Genomic DNA, 17,973 nt, shown 5'->3' on the forward strand with positions numbered 1-17,973 from the left:
TTTAGGGGAGAGACTGCAATTGTGGCGGCCATAATTGTGGTTTCTGGAGGAAGAAGACGTGATGAACAATGATGAGAATTAATAACAGAGAGCTGCTTGTCATTCTCTTGGTGATGGTTCTCTTCATCTCACCGCTTTAACTCATCTAGAATATTTTCTTCATTAAAGTAGTTTATTTGTCTCCGAGGACTTCACAGTGACATCAGTAAATGAAAACCACAAATAATGGCTGTGACACAAATTAGATTAACAGATGAAGGCTTTAATAAGACTCAGAGTGGCTTTAAATCATCCATCAAAAGCAGACAAATGAAAATATGTCAAATACAATTACTCAGAGATATTACTAAAAGTTTTTTTTATCTAGCCAACTAACAGTGTTGGCTGTAAAAAAAATAATAGCGTGTTTTATTAAACATGAATTTAAAAAAGGCCGTCCAGCTGGAACCAGTATCGCTGGATACAGAAACAGTGAGATATCCATTCATTTGTGTCAGAAGGAAAATAAATAAAAACAATATTTGGGTGTTTTACACCCTAAAGAACCTCCTCATTCAACATTTTCTATTGCTTCACTTAAAACTAAAAAATTCTGAGAACAATCTGTCATGAATTTAAATTTCATGAAATAAAAAAAAGGGTTTTAAAAAATCAATAAATATAAGAACTTTCTTTTGGAAAAAGCTTAGATGCTGTCACAGTTCTGCAGTTTCACTCAGTGAAGATAAAAAAGAAATACCTGATTTAAATGCACCTCTGGACCGCTTACATCACTTTGGCTATCGTTAGATCGCTCCCTGGAAGCTCTCTTGTAACCACTGGTGTGGGAGCTTTGCAACTTCAACATGGACGCCAAACTCGAGAGTTAAACCCAAAATCAAAAGGTGCTTGGATCTGAAAATATCAGCCTTGCTGGAAGCAGTCGAGAAGTCCTCGTGGACAAATCCAGAGATCAGCTGAATTTAAGTTGGTTATGGATTTTTTTATGTGCACAGTTGCAGCAGTTTAGTTTATCATGAGAAAATAACAGGAAAAGTAAAAAAAATCCCATTCAGGAAAGTGATAACAGGCTTTTATGTATTTGTTTAGATATTTTTTTGCTGGAGAAATCAGCAGCTTTGGGAACGCGTGAGTGTCCACCTACCTGAAAGGGTGGAAGAAACAGTAAGTGGTAGAACATGATTGGTTAGTTGGATGGATTTGTCCTAAACAGTTATCAAAATAATTACTTCATGACTTCCTCAGCTTATTGTTTTAATGCCAAAGCATGGGGGAAAGACAAGAATGAAATAATAATACTGCAAAAAAGCTGAAATTCTGTTTAGTTTATAAAACTTTGTTATACAAATGAAAATTGTCTGAGCCAAATGGCTTCTAAAGACCCAAAGAGCAATTAAACCAAAGTTACCCAAAGTGTGCCGTGTTTCCCAACAAAGTGTCACGAGACGGGCCGTAACAGAAGGAGAGCGGGACGTGGCTGTGGAAGAGCATCGAGCCAGCCACGATGCCACTGTCTGCTCCTTTGTGCAAGGAGGAACATAACATCCACTGCCACTGCAAAATGACCTCTAGTGGGCTACTTGTGTATATTTTGGACCAAGCTGTCAGAAACAAACTCAGTGGATTGCATGAGGGTCCATGTCTTAGTGTTTTCACTAATAGAATGAGTTCACAGATACAAGCTTCTTTCTCAGACGGGTGGATGAGCTGAGCTCTCCCTTAGTGACAGGGTGAGAGTTCATCATTTATAAAGGGCTCAGGGTAGAACTGCTACTCCTCTGCATCAAAAAGAGCCAGCTGAGGCTGTCACCTCCTGGGCGGGGTGTTCCAGCCGGGCATGTCCTACTGGGAGGAGGCTCCAGGGTCGACCCACCACATGCTGGAGAGAGACCTGGAATCAGACTGATGTTTCCCTGGATAAGCTGGAGGAGGTGCAGAGGGGGAGGTCTGGGCTTTTATAGGCTGGATGATTTATTATATGATTTTTAGTTTTATTGAAGTGGTTGTCATGAAATTTCCAATATTGCGTATTATTCATAATGCGCTGCCTCAACCCCAACCTGTTCTGCTGGAGGTTTCTTCTTCTTGAGGTTTTTCCTTCCCACTGTCCCCACTTCACCTTTTCCCAATACCTTTCAACACCAACACGAATTATGAATCTGCTGAGAGACAGAAAAACAATCTACGTGAATGCAGAGGAAATTTTGGTTTAATGACTTAATAACTGCTTACTATGTGCAATATGACTGGTCACAGAGATTTAGTGCCCAGCTGCATTAAAGTCAGTGTGGTGTATTATCAAGCTAATGCTGCTGAGTTTGAGTTTGATATACTTGCAGGGGAAACGTGTAATGTTTTGTCTGAGGCTCTGATGTGTATGGTCCTTTTTCCTTCCTCAACATTAGCTATCACTGTTTTTACAGCAACAACTTAAGAATGCTCTCATGTTGAAGCTGTTATTGGTAAAAATCAAACATTTACACTGCTTGATCTTTTACATGGAGGGCCAGGAGCGACAAAATGAATGAATTAAGCCCTGTTTATACTCCTTCACCTGATCCAAACTATAAATGGCCTGTTCCCTTTTTGGGGGTTATTTGCTAAAGGTCTTGAAGTTTTCTTCCAAAATATGAAAAATTACAAACTGTCCCAGAATCTGTAATGGGCTCCATGTGTAACATAAGACATGTTCATGTCTAACCTTCTTATAGGATTTTAAAAGTAAAGGCCGCCGTAGTTCCAGTTGTTCCTGTTCAAAACTAAGATACAAAAGCCTTTTACTCTTGTTGACATTTTTATTATATTTTTATATAATAAATATTATTTTTTATATTACAAAAGAAACGTGTTACAACATGTTTTGATATTTTTTTGATACATGAATATCTGTAAAATGAAATGAAATAATATTCATTGTATTTTTAATAATTGAAACCTATCACTTTGCATGCATTTAACATTAATTGATCAAGTTCCTAAAATGTGTGAATTTATAAGAGTAATAAATAATATATACAATATATTTTTCATTATTAGTTTTCCGTAAATTTTGCCAATTAGGTCAAAACTCTGTGAAATTAAAGTTATTGTAACTGGTTTCAGTAACTTTATTTTCAGAGTTGACTAATGCGTGTAGATATATGTTGCAAACATTATACTAGTTTTATGGTGAAAAAACAAAGCTATTAAAGTATTTTTAAGTATAATGTTTATACTTTTGTGCTTTGTTTACTTTTAATTTTCACTCAGTGCATCAGATCGATGTGTTTATAGTGTTAAACTATCATTTAAACAAAAATGTGTGAAATGATGTTAAATGTGTGGCTTAAACTAGTTAAATTAATCTCTTTAAATTTTTCTTTTGGAAAAAAAATCTGTTACAGCTTCTTTCCTGTGTACCTGTACGGTGCGGGGCCAGAATGAACTGCATGCCCAGGAAGTGAATGTGTCTGTGGCTGTATCAGCAACACTGTCTGACCAGCAGTTGGCCACAAAAAGAAAGAAAAGAAAGAAAAAGTCTAACACGGATCAAACAAAGGCCTGAGGATGGTTCCTCTGCCACTTCCTGTTACACAGACCTCTCTGTCCAGTCATGGGGCTCATATGTGTGTGAGTGTGTGTGTGTGTTTCTATTGATATCATCCAGTGATAAAGGTCAGACTGTCTGTCACGCTGTCACCAGACTGTTTTCAATCTCACTGCTTCGCTGTTTGATCGACTGTCCGTTTAAAACTGAACGAGCTGTCTGTGCGCAAAGTTCAGAATCTTAAGCTATATTTGGAGGAATCTGTGTCTGCATAAATTTGATCACTTAGCGCCATTAAATTCAGCTGAATTCACTTTTAGCAGCTGCTGTTTGCTCTGTGCAGAAAGAGCAAACAGACAACTTCTGAGCTTTATTTTTCTATGATTTCTGAGCACATGTTTACAGAAAAAATAAAACCACCCCTTTGGATCATGCTGTTCCTGTGCTTTTTTTTTCTTACAGCAGACATGTGATGTTACTGGCTGCGTGTTAACTCTTTATTGGAGAAAAGACAAATCTTCCCTGACCTTTAATCAGTTTATTGCACCTGTTGAGGTCAAAGATGAAACACATCAGTGCTTTAACACCCCCCTGGACAAGGCTTAGAGACGGTGCAGGAATCTCTCTTCCCTCTTAGGAAGTCCATAAATGATCTTTGGTTCCTTCAGTGCAAATGTTTGACTATTTTGGACCTTCTGAAAACAGAAAATAGATTTAACAAATTTGGAGAAATTGTACATCATGTATAGTGTTGGTGGCAACAACATCAGAAACCTTGACAGGTGAAGCCAATAACTTTGATTATGTCCTTACAATTATATTATCACACACTGCACTGGAGACGTTTGCATTACTGTCACTCATTGTTTATGTGTGTTAGCAAAAACTCGCTGGAACGTCTGCAGGTTGTTCAAAACGCCGCAGCAAAGCTTCTGACCAAATCCTCCAATTACTCACATGTGACACCGTTGCTAACACAGCTTGATTAATTTCATACTTGTTATTAACCTCTGTCTCTCTTCCACAGCATGTCTTTATCCTGTTTTCTTTCTCTCACCCCAACCAATCACAGCAGATGGCCCCGCCCCTCCCTGAGCCTGGTTCTGCCGGAGGTTTCTTCCTGTTAAAAGGGAGTTTTTCCTTCCCACTGTCACCAAAGTGCTTGCTCATAGGGGTCATATGATTGTTGGGTTTTTCTCTGTATGTATTATTGTAGGGTCTACCTTAGAATATACAGCACCTCGATCTCTGTGCTATATAATTAGAATTTTACTTACCCTTCCTGTCGCATTCAGGTCAAATCTGTCCGATTTACAACTTAAAACACTCATAAATATTGTGTTTCACATCTGATTGCCTCAAGGCCTTATGACATCCTCCACACTATGCACTTGAACATATAAAAGTGATGATCACCCCTTCCTTTTCATTTTGAGTGTTTTAATCAATATTGTTACACCTGTGGTGTTCCTGTTCAAAAGTGACCTCCATAGGAAATGAATGGGAATCCACTCAACCCCCAATCCCCACTGACTGAACGACCCACTGAACTGAATTTGGTGGTGGAAAATGTTTGTTATGTTAATTTAAGAGCTGTTAAAACTGACCGGTCAATTATGACCAGGAACACTAAAGTAAGAGCTGTGGGATGAACTTGACAGGAGTTACTTATTTACCTACAATAGTGTCTGTCAGGTGGTTACAACAGGACTTACAGGGAGAAATCTGCAGACAGCTTTTGCAGGTGACATGCTGGAGCACAGACAAAGACAATGCAAGCTCCTTAATTTAAAATAGTCACATCACACATACTAAATTATGGGGCGATCGTTGGCTCAAGAGTTGGGAGTTCGCCTTGTAATCAGAAGGTTGCCGGTTTGAGCCCTGGCTTGGACAGTCTCGGTCGTTGTGTCCTTGGGCAAGACACTTCACCCGTTGTCTACTGGTGGTGGTCAGAGGGCCCGGTGGCGCCAGTGTCCGGCAGCCTCGCCTCTGTCAGTGCGCCCCAGGGTGGCTGTGGCTACAATGTAGCTTGCCATCACCAGTGTGTGAATGTGTGTGTGAATGGGTGAATGACTGGTTGTGTAAAGCACTTTGGGGTCCTTAGGGACTAGTAAAGCGCTATATAAATACAGGCCATTTACCATTTTACTAAATTATGTTTGTCTATAGATTTTACCCAGTGTTGGGAGAACTTTGTTTCAATACTAAAAAGCGGTCATATATTTATTTAATTTTATATTGTTTTTGTCCTTTTTGCAATTTTTTTACTCTTAGATTATTTTCTGTAAAACAGTTTGTGACTTCTGTCTGTGAAAAAACACCCTGCACAAATAAATACGCAGTAAATATTTGTCATCATTTCCTACTCAACATTTTTCTTAGTAATACTTGTCATTTCATTTGCATCAGGCCATATTAGAATATTATAGATTATAAAGCTGTATGTAAGTATGTCATTTTACTGTGAAATGCCTACAGATACTGTCTACGGTGCCGAAAGAACGAGCACGTCTTTACACCTGTTGTTGAAGCTCATTCAAGCTCAATTATAGAAAGGAAACTTCTAACCTACTGGTTTACGCTGACACATGGTATCCTTCATGGATGACAGGATTTTCTTAAGTTTGTCAGTAAAATCATCTGATTTTTTTGTTTATTGTGCCATCTTTGGACACAGGTTTTGTGTTTTCGCTTCGCTTCATTTTTGCCGATGACTACTAGGGGCACAAATAATCTGACAAAGGCAAAGGGACACACAGATCTATATATAGATGACAAAAACACGGGGGTGCTTGTTACTAACACATATGAAAGTAATGAGGGTGGGACAGACAATCACGAAAGACGGAAAGGAACAAAAACATGATGTCAAACCTCAAGGAGACATCTGAGAAAAAAATAACCTTCACACTGAAACAAGAAGCAAACAAAAGACAATTAACGCGTGAGACTAACGCAGTGAAAGAGACGAGGGAAACAGGAGGGAATGACTGAAAACTATTGAAGCATCAGTTCCAGGAAAAAGAAAATATAAGATTATCTTTTTCCTGGATAGCCTGATATAAAACTCTTTGTTTGATTCAGCTCATTTATTTCTTGCAAAATCCCGGTGAAGACTACCCATCCATGCATCCAGCTGCAAAATACCCACCGTTAGCTTTCACATTTGTGATGTTTGATAAATATACAGAAAAATGCACATGATGCTTTTTGCTTTATAATTTTCTGTAGTCTTTCTTTGAAGTAACATTTAGAGCGTTACTTAATCCACCGACTGTTTGGGAACACACAAATAGAAACAGCATAATCGATGTATTTGTGCTATAATTTATCAGGATCAGGACCCATCCTGTCTCTAAGCCTCACATCCTGTTGCACATAATGAATATTTATTATGAAAAGTATGTGCTTAGATACACAAGCGCACCTCAGTCTGTTGTCTGTTCATGCTCTCGGTGAACCCTGAATTGTGACTCGGTTACTCATCACCTCCCAGTGTTTTTGGTGGTTAAATCATTTTCAGCTGCTCCTCCCAGCCTTCGCTGGAAACATACTTCCTGTGAAACTCCTCTAGCCTGCCAGCTTCTCGGCAGGGCTCTGCTTGCCCTAAAACCAGTTTACAAACCACACGGCACAAACCAAGCTGTCAGTGTCCAGCTGTACTCGGTACACAAGCTTCGATTATTAACACACAGTCCCCAGAGCCTGCGGCGTTCGTTACAGCTGTTCTAGCGGCTTGCTCTAGTGAAGCAAACGTCCGTCCTGTGAGGCCACCGAAGAGTGATCGAGCTTAAAATGTCACTATATGGATAGCAACGTTAAGATTACATCACTACATGGAAATCTGTTCAGCTGCCCAGTAACAGTGAGTTCCTGGAGTGATGTTGTCATCTAGTGTACACTTGATGTTTGGCTGTTTATTCAGACCGTGCGTAATCAACACCCAGCAAACGTTTTGGGATTCACTCTCATTTGAATAACTATGTTTGAATTATAAGTTTCAAAACAGAAACTTAAGCCAACATTTGGAAAATGAACTGGCCGTCTGTTCAGTGTCCTTGATGAACACGCACTGGAAGACCTTTCACGGCTTTCTAGCAAGTCCTGAAAGTTTGTTTTTTTATGTTAATCAGGAAAGAAAAACATCACAAAAGATAAAACTCAACAGCCTGGTCTGCTGGCAAAATATAAAATATACACAAAAAAGCCATGTGGCTGCTTGTGTTCAATGAGTCATTGTCACACAACTGGACAAAACTTTCAAAGTCACGGATTTCACTGGGAAGTGTATTTAATCTCTGCACTACTGATGCTTGTCACCCTGGCAACCAGAAAATAGATCTTTGTATTAAAAATACAAAAGTTAATTTTAATCCAGCCAAGAACTTTTTCTCACCTTAAAAATCTTTAGTAGTTTTTAATTATATATATACATATATATATAATATAAAAAAAAAAACACCCAGCACGCCCCTGTGGGCGGTTTATCCTTCAAGCTCGGGTCCTCTACCAGAGGCCTGGGAGCTTGAGGGTCCTGCGCAGTATCTTAGTTGTTCCCAGGACTGCGCTCTTCTGGACAGAGATGTCCGATGTTGTTCCCGGGATCTGCTGGAGCCACTCGCCTAGCTTGGGAGTCACCGCACCTAGTGCTCCGATTACCACGGGGACCACCGTTACCTTCACCCTCCACATCCTCTCGAGCTCTTCTCTGAGCCTTTGGTATTTCTCCAGCTTCTCATGTTCCTTCTTCCTGATATTGCTGTCATTCGGAACCGCTACATCGATCACTACAGCCGTCTTCTCCTGTTTGTCTACCACCACTATGTCCGGTTGGTTAGCCACCACCATTTTGTCCGTCTGCATCTGGAAGTCCCACAGGATCATAGCTCGGTCATTCTCCACCACCCTTGGGGGCATCTCCCATTTTCACCTCGGGACTTCCAGGTTATACTCGGCACAGATGTTCCTGTACACTATGCCGGCCACTTGGTTATGGCGTTCCATGTATGCCCTGCCTGCTAGCATCTTGCACCCTGCTGTTATGTGCTGGATTGTCTCTGGGGCATCTTTACACAGCCTGCACCTGGGGTCTTGCCTCGTGTGATAGACCCCAGCCTCTATGGATCTTGTACTCAGAGCTTGTTCTTGTGCTGCCATGATTAGTGCCTCTGTGCTGTCTTTCAGTCCAGCTTTGTCCAGCCACTGGTAGGATTTCTGGATATCAGCCACCTCCGCTATCTGCCGGTGGTACATACCGTGCAGGGGCCTGTCCTTCCATGATGGTTCCTCGCCTTCCTCCTCTTTCTTGGGTTTCTGCTGCCTGAGGTATTCACTGAGCACTCGGTCAGTTGGGGCCATCTTCCCAATGTATTCTTGGATGTTCGTTGTCTCATCCTGGACTGTGGTGCTGACACTCACCAGTCCCCAGCCCCCTTCCTTCCGCTTAGCATACAGCCTCAGGGTGCTGGACTTGGGGTGAAACCCTCCATGCATGGTCAGGAGCTTTCTTGTCTTGATGTCAGTGGCTTCTAGCTCCTCCTCTGGCCAGCCTATTACCCCAGCAGGGTACCTGATCACGGGCAGGGCGTAGGTGTTGATGGCCCGGATCTTGTTCTTACCGTTCAGCTGACTCCTCAGGACTTGCCTGACCCTCTGCAGGTATTTGGTGGTTGCAGCCTTTCTAGCGGCCTCTTCATGGTTCCCATTCGCCTGCGGGATCCCCAGGTACTTGTAACTGTCCCCTATGTCTGCAATGTTGTTGCCTTCTGGTAGTTCAATCCCCTCAGTTCTGACTACCTTCCCTCTCTTTGTTACCATCCGACTACACTTCTCCAGTCCGAACGACATTCCAATGTCATTTCTGTATATCCTGGTAGTGTGGATCAGTGAATCGATGTCTCGTTCACTCTTGGCATACAGCTTGATGTCATCCATGTACAGGAGGTGGCTGACAACCGCTCCGTTCCATAGTCGGTATCCATAGCCAGTCTTGTTAATGATCTCACTGAGGGGGTTCAGGCCTATGCAGAACAGCAGAGGGGAATGAGCATCTCCTTGGTAGATCCCGTACTTGATGGTGACTTGTGCTATGGGCTTGGAGTTGGCCTCTAGTGTTGTACGCCACATCCCCATTGAGTTCCTGATGAAGGCTCTTAGGGTCCTGTTGATTTTGTACAATTCTAGGCATTCCAGTATCCAGCTGTGGGGCATTGAGTCATAGGCCTTCTTGTAATCAATCCAGGCTGTGCACAGGTTGGTCAGTCTGGTCTTGCAGTCTCGGCTGACTGTTCTGTCTACCAGTAGCTGGTGTTTTGCGCCTCTGGTATTCTTGCCAATCCCTTTCTGTGCCCCGCTCATGTATTGACCCATGTGCCTGTTCATCTTAGCCGATATGATGCCTGATAGGAGCTTCCATGTAGTACTGAGGCAGTTTATTGGTCGGTAGTTCGATGGGACCGATCTCTTCTGGGGGTCCTTGAGGATCAGGACTGTCCGGCCTTCGGTTAGCCATTCCGGGTGTCTCTCATCAACTAGCAGCTGGTTCATTTGTGCTGCCAGACACTCGTGGAGTGCAGTCAGCTTCTTCAGCCAGTAGGCGTGAACCATGTCGGGCCCTGGTGCTGTCCAATTCTTCATACTAGAGACCCTTGCTTGGATATCTGCCACTGTGATGGTTACTGGACCCTTTTCAGGGAGGTCGCTATGGTTTGCCCTCAGATCCACTAGCCACTGAGCATTGCCGTTATGGGTTGTGTCCTGCTCCCATATGCTCTTCCAGTATTGCTCCGTCTCCAGCCTTGGTGGTGCTGTTTCCGTATTGTTCCCTTGCCACTGAGAGTACACCTTGGCTGGTTCTGTGGAGAACAGCTGGTTTATTCTCCTGCCTTCTATCTCTCTGGTGTACCTCCTCAAGCAGCTGGCCAAGGCTGTGAGTCTTTGCTTGGCAGTTTCCAAGGCCTCAGGTATGGACAGCTTGCTGTATTTGTTATGCACCTTCTTTGTCGCACCTTTCTGCAACTCCGATAGTTGGCTAACCTCCCTCCGTGCTACTTTGATCTTGCCCTCTAGCCTCCTTCTCCATGGAGGGTACTGCCCCTTGTGGCTGTTCAACTTATAGCCAAGCATCTCACTGATCACTGCTGCCGTAGTATAGATCAACTTGTTAGTTTCGGTAATGGTGGCGGTAGGTATCGTCCGTAGTGCTGCATTCACATCATCTAGTAGATCTTCTGAGGGTACTTCACGTAGTCTTGGTAACCGGCTACAGGGGATCCAGGTTTCAAGCTTTGCCGTGATTATATCTTTCAGGTCAATTCCTCTCGCACTCAACGATCCTTCTTCAATCGCACTTGGGTCTTGGTACCCAATCATGGGTGGGGGTGATGATATCACCCCCCTGACCTGGCGTCCTGGCTCCCCCTTGCCGTAGCATTTATGTTGTACCTCGTCAGTCTCTAGCTGTGAGAGCAGTGCCTTCTTCTGAATGTTGGAACACTGAGCTACTAGTTGTTTCGCCGTTAATGTGGATACTGGGTGTCAAAGATTCCATAGGTCCCTCATCCTATTCATGTAACCCCTTCCGCCAGGGTTACTTGCGTAGTAGCATTCCAACAACATATGTATATATACAGTTAAGCCCATAATTATTCATACCCCTGGCAAATTTTGACTTAAAGTTACTTTTATTCAACTAGCAAGTTATTTTTTGACTGGAAATGACACAGGCGTCTCACAAAAGATAATAAGATGATGTACAAGACGCATCATTGTGGAAAAAAAATATTTCTCAGCTTTTATTTACATTTGAGCAAAAAGTATCATGTCCAGAATTATTCATACCCTTCACAAACTGCCACAGTCTCTGGGAAAATCCAAAGTTCCATACCATTCCAAATAGTCAAAGCTGTTCTAAAGCATCCTAATTACCCTGATTAATTGGGAATAGCTGTTTTGATCAACTCAACAGGTGAAAAACAGCAGCTCTCTGCAGGTGGTCTGTGGACATTCATGGCTAAGACAAAGGAACTCAGTGAGGACCTGCGGCTGTGCATTGTGGCTGCTCACAAGTGAGGAATGGGCTACAAGGCCATATCCAAATGTTTTCAAGTTCCAGTGGCTACAGTGCAAAGTATTATTAAAAATACAAGATGTTCCGCACTGTGGAAGATCTCAGAGGACGTTGTCGGAAGCCAAAAGTGAAACCTGTGCTGGCCAGGGGATAGTGAGAGAGGTGAAAAGAATCCAAGGATCACCACCAAGGCCATTCTGGTGAATCTGGGCTCTGCTGGTGGCAATGTCTCAAGGCAGACAGTCCAACGGACACTGTTGGGTTCCATGGATGCAGACCAAGGAAAACGCTACTTCTCCAGGCACTTCTAAGGCATGCCAAAGCTCATTTGGCCTTTGCAAATGCTCATCTGGACAAAGAAGAAGGTTTCTGGTCTTCAGTGTTATGGTCAGATGAAACAAAAATTGAATTATTTGGTCACAATGATGTTGGCATCATTGTGATCATTTAACATAAAAATGGAGAAGCCTTCAACCCACAGAACACCATCCCCACTGTCAAACATGGTGGTGAGAACCTAATGCTTTGGGGGTGTTTTTCAGCCAATGGACCAGGGAACCTAATCACAGTAAACAGCACCATGAAAAAAGAGCAATACATGAAGATTCTCAACAACAACATCAGGCAGTCTGCAGAAAAACTTGGCCTTGGGAACCAGTGGACAGTTTAGCACGACAATGACCCAAAACATACAGCAAGCGTGGTGAAGAAATGGTTAGCAGACAACAACATTAACGTTTTGCAGTGGCCTAGCCAGAGTCCTGACTTGAATCAATTGAGAATCTGTGGAGGGAGCTAAAGATCAGGGTGATGGCAAGAAGACCCTCCAACCTGAAAGATTTGGAGCTCATTGCTAAAGATGAATGGGCAAAAATGCCTGTGGAGACATGCAAAAGCTGGTCTGCAATTATAGGAAGCGTTTGATTGCTGTAATAGCCAATAAAGGCTTTTTCTATTGATTATTGAGAAGGGTATGAATAATTCTGGACATGATACTTTTGCTAAAATATAAATAAAACCTGAGAAATATTTTTTCCACAATGATGCCTCTTGTACATCGTCTTATTATCTTTGGGGAGACACCTGTGTCATTTCTGCTCAAAAAAGAACTTGCTTGTTGTACAAAAGTAACTTTAAGTCAAAATTCGGCAGGGGTATGAATAATTATGGGCTTAACTGTATGTATGTACAGGGTGGGCCATTTATATGGATACACCGTGATAAAATGGGAATGGTTGGTGATATTAAAGTCCTGTTTGTGGCACATTAGTATATGTGAGGGGCAAACTCCTCAAGATGGGTGGTGACCATGGTGGCCATTTAGAAGTCGGCCATCTTGGATACAACTTTGTTTTTCAATAGGAAGAGGGCCATGTGACACATCAAACTTATTGGTAATGTCACAAGAAAAACAATGGTGTGCTTGGTTTCAACGTAACTTTATTCTTTCATGAGTTATTTACAGGTTTCTCTTTGTTCACAGCCATTGACATGTCGAAGAGGTTAACACGTGAGGAGCGGATCGAAATCGTGTTGATATCTGGTGAACGCAGTAACCGGGTCATTGCAGCAGATTTCAATGCAAGACACCCTACAAGACCACCCATCTCCCATGCTACAGTTAGCAAACTGCTTGCTAAGTTTCGTGAAACTGGTTCAGTGTTGGATTTGCCAAAATGTGGACGCAAGAAAACTGTCACTAATGAAGAAACATCAGTGGCTGTCCTAGCTTCATTCAGCAAGAGCCCACAGCGTAGCACTCGCCGCATGTCACTGGAGAGTGGCATTAGTCGAACATCCCTTCGGCAGATATTAGCTACTCACAAATGGCACCCTTACAAACTCCAGCTACTGCAGCATCTCAACGAGGATGACCCAGATCGGCGCACAGAATTTGCAGAATGGGCAAAACAAAAATTGGAACAGGACCCTCAGTTCACGCAGAAGATTTTGTTCAGTGATGAGGCAAACTTTTATGTGAATGGTGAAGTTAACAAAGAAAACCACCGCTATTGGTCTGACACTAACCCACACTGGATGGATCCCTCCAAGACTGTTGGAACAACAAAAGTGATGGTTTGGTGTGGTATATGGGGTACAACGATAGTGGGTCCATTCTTCATCAATGGAAACCTCAAGGCCACTGGATATTTGAAATTGCTACATGATGATGCGTTTCCCTCTTTATGCACTGAAGCTGGCACGTTCCTGAGTTTTCCAGCAAGATGGTGCACCACCACATTATGGGTGCCAGGTCCGAGCATTCCTAGATGAACAGTTTCCTGGAAAGTGGATTGGTCGTCGTGGGCCAGATGAATGGCCCCCAAGGTCTCCCGATCTGACCCCCTTAGACTTTTATCTTTGGGGTCATCTGAAGGCAATTGTCTATGGTGTGAAGATACGAGATGTGCAGCACCTGAAACTACGGATACTGGATGCCTGTGCTGGCATTTCTCCTGCGGTGTTGCTTTCAGTGTGTGAAGAGTGGGAGAAGAGGGTTGCATTGACAATCCAACACAATGGGCAGCACACTGAACACATTTTATAAGTGGTCAGAAACTTGTAAATAACTCATGAAAGAATAAAGTTAGGTTGAAACCAAGCACACCATTGTTTTTCTTGTGACATTACCAATAAGTTTGATGTGTCACATGGCCCTCTTCCTATTGGAAAAACAAAAGTTGTATCCAAGATGGCCGACTTCTAAATGGCCACCATGGTCACCACCCATCTTGAGGAGTTTGCCCCCTCACATATACTAATGTGCCACAAACAGGACTTTAATATCACCAACCATTCCCATTTTATTACGGTGTATCCATATAAATGGCCCACCCTGTATATATATACTTTATACACACTCTCCATATATTAACTGGTTATGCGTTATGCGTTCAATATTTGTGTGGCTCCCTAAGGGGACAGCCAAAGATAGGTTAGCCATCCCATAATTATTCTAGCATCTTTGCACCACTGAACAAATGTTGTTATTGTCTGCTTGTCTGTTGTGTTGCGTACAGTGAAAGTACAAATAAAGCTGATTCTTGGCATCAGGTCTGCCGCACACCTGAGCTTAATGGTTGCTTATCCCCACACCTGAGTATGATCAATAAGTGGAGCGCATCAAGTCCCCCGGGTCATTTGACTACTGTGTTGTGTGATGACTGGGAGCTGTGGTAGATTTGTTTATTGGACCTAGAATTGTGTTTCTTGGAAATAATCAGTTTAATCTCCCAAAAGCTCAATTTTTGAGATAAAATGTTTGTTAAGTTTCTCATGAAAAGGCAAATTAAGGCCCATAGGGTTATTGTGGCTTCCCTCCTTTTTTGTAGTTTGCCAGGGTGCACATGTGATTTGATTTGCATGAAATTCTTACCAGAACGACTCCAGTGAAGGCAGGGTGTGTGAATGTTTGGCCTTGGCAGAGGTATGCAGTCTCAAAGTGTTTGTTATTTTGGTGTTAGAGACCCCGACATGTTTTTGGATCCCCTTCTTGCTTTTTTCACCATTCCTTGACTCCTCTCTGTAAAATAATCGTTGTGTAAATAAATGTTATTTGTTTCTACACTAAAGAGTGGTTCAGTGATTTGTTCCTTATGTTGCTCATTTGGCAAAAGTTGCTGTGTGCCTGGATTTTGATTATGCTGACTCTATATTCATGTGCACAGATTGTAGAGCAGCTTTTGCAGAATTTACAAATTATATTAGTTCATATTGTTCTAACAACATTATTGTGTAGAAGACTTGCAGCTTATTCTGTGAAATGAGTTGTTTTAGCTCCTTAAAGCTAATTTTTCACATTTGCTGCCGATCCCAGAGAGATGTAGCAGATGTAGCCAAAGCTGTGTGTCTGCGATGAGCTTTGAGATATCCCATGTTTTTCAAATCATACAGATCTACGAGTGAAATAAAGTGATCAAACTGAGTGTTCAGATTGGTCTGAAGCCTTTTTGCTTACAGGGATTACTTGAGCGTGTTATTTGAATCTTTGGACAACTTTGACTATCCACCGATTATTCTAATTAACAAAAACCAAACCGAAAACGTAAACTAGCTCTAAAAACAACTTATATGAAACAAAAATAAATATAATAGTTGTTATTTACAATATTGTGTATTTACAGTGATTCGATCCATCTATCCATCTTTTCAGGGGCAGCTGTCTAAGCGAAAAAAGTCCAGACCAGCTTGTACATATTAGTGTTGTCCTTCTTCCACTCATTAAGCTTGAGCCTACAAGTGACGGCAGGGATTTAGATAAACTGGTGAACTAGTGAAGCTTTGCTTTGAGGCTTTCTTCAGCATGATGGACCAGTTCATCACTGCACCAATCCATCTGTCACTGGGAACGAATCCAGCAACACAGCCCAAGCTCTGTAGCTGTACAGGGGATGAATGGTTAGTAAAAACAAGCAAGATGCCTCATGTTCCCAAAGCACCACAGGATACGTCAAGGGACAAAGACTGCAAAAAACATGTAGACTGGTTGGGCAAACTCCCATGCACATGTACAGTTTATCCTGCATTTTTCCAGGGTTTGACTCACACCAGCCAGTGTGCTTAGTGAAAACTAGACAGCAGAAACCTGAGAAAGAAAAGGAGCAAGGAGAGGAACCATCATGGAAGGACAGGCCCCTGCACGGCATGTACCAGATAGAAGAAATGACTGATAATGAAAAATCATATCAATACATAGAGAAAGCCAGCACAAAGAGAGTAATCATGGTAGTGCAGGAAAAAACTTGATAGAGTCTAGGTTCCTACACACCAGGTAAGACCCCAGGTGCAGGCTGTGCAGAGATGCCTCTGAGACAATCCAGCACATAACAGCAGGGTGCAATTTTCTTTATATACTGTAGTGCCAAATCACAACAACAGTTGCCTTAAAACGCTTTATAATGTAAGGTAAATACAGAGAACACCCCAACAATCATATGACCCCCTATGAGCAAGACAATGTGGAGGGTGAAGGTACTGGGAGCACTCAGGGCAGGCATTTTTTGAATGAGCCACACTTTCACTAATGCTTGTAAAGGGAGACAGCATGACCAGGTTTGTGCAATGGAACACGTGAATTCAAAGATTGAGAGCTGTGGATCAGTATTTTTTCTGTCATATATATACATAGACTTTATGGACAGATCAGGAAAACCATGGAAGATCCCTTTTAATGAGCTTATACTCCAAATTAACCTTAAAGACAAATCCTATATGGTCCCATTTTGTTTTACGGGACACAGAAACCTGGCTCCCTGTCACAAACTATTTAGTCTGGCTTTGGAGAGGAGAACTGTGACAGCCTTACCTGCACCTACCAGCAAAGCACAAACAATAGGAATGACTTATTTCCTTATTTTTCCCTCTCTCTGTCAGTCTCTTCATCTATCTCCTTAGCCAAAAACAACATGATATCAGTAGCTTTGCGTCAGTTCTGCCACCACATGTTCAGAGTTTATTACCTTCTTCTTGCTCGATGGTTGAAATATGACACGGTCTCATATATCCATCAGAAATTCTCATATAATGTGCTGTATTCTTGGAGATTGGAAGGTGATTTACTGCCGCTGGGAGATGAATATGTTTAGAGAAAAATACAGATACAGGAAGATATGTCATATGGAGGCAGGGATGTTTTTTCTATAAGCATTCTTTGTAGAATTACGGGAAGTCAATGTTAACATGGGAAAACATTTCCTCCAAAAATCTATGCAACACATTTTAAAGACCCAGAGTACTTAAAAGCGCCGTGGCATTAAGAAATATCAACTTTATATTCAGTATCTGGTTGGGAGTTATATTTTATACTGTAATTACATTTCTTTTGAGTTCACTTTCTGCATATATTTTGGTTTCTCTTCCTACCTTGAGTCACTCTTCTGTTTTGATCCACCTGTTCACCTCTGTTTTCTTTCTTTGTGCACCTTCTGATTTCATCATCCATCATTCTTTGCTCTGACATCATGGCACAAAAGCCTTTGTGTTGCATGAATAAGCCTTTGTGTTTCCATTCAAACTTCAGTCTTGTTTTACTTTTCAACCATCTAAAAAACAGTAAGACAATGCTAAAAGTTACTTTATAATCATTTATTCATTTTCAGCAAAGGTAACCAGGTAAATGACTCTGTCACCTTCAGAGTTTGAAAGTGTTGGTACACAGCAAACCGTTTTATTCAGCTACTGCAGTAATCCATATTACTTCAGGACAGAGACTCAACTTAGTAAAGAAAAAAAGTCCATTGTTACACTAAAATCAGTCAGTTCTCATTCCCAGGGCATCAGATTTTGCCCCTGTGACATACTGCACCATTAATGTTTTAGTCAGTAGTGAAATGAGTCTGTCACTCCAAACCCGTCCCATGTAGACATTTGTAAAAGA

The 17,973-nt window shown here is 42.0% G+C and overlaps 1 long non-coding RNA gene across 1 annotated transcript; it reads right to left on the reverse strand.

Moving 5' to 3' along the window:
* Window positions 1-288: 288 nt before the first annotated feature.
* Window positions 289-17,634, reverse strand: LOC120440691. The gene is made up of 3 exons (XR_005613453.1): window positions 17,460-17,634; window positions 17,057-17,161; window positions 289-2,162 (listed from the first exon to the last, which is right to left on the reverse strand). It is a non-coding gene; the product is annotated as an uncharacterized LOC120440691 (long non-coding RNA).
* Window positions 17,635-17,973: the final 339 nt, after the last annotated feature.

The sequence above is a fragment of the Oreochromis aureus genome, linkage group 1 (genome assembly GCF_013358895.1).
Source record: "Oreochromis aureus strain Israel breed Guangdong linkage group 1, ZZ_aureus, whole genome shotgun sequence".
Taxonomy (NCBI): Eukaryota; Metazoa; Chordata; class Actinopteri; order Cichliformes; family Cichlidae; genus Oreochromis; species Oreochromis aureus.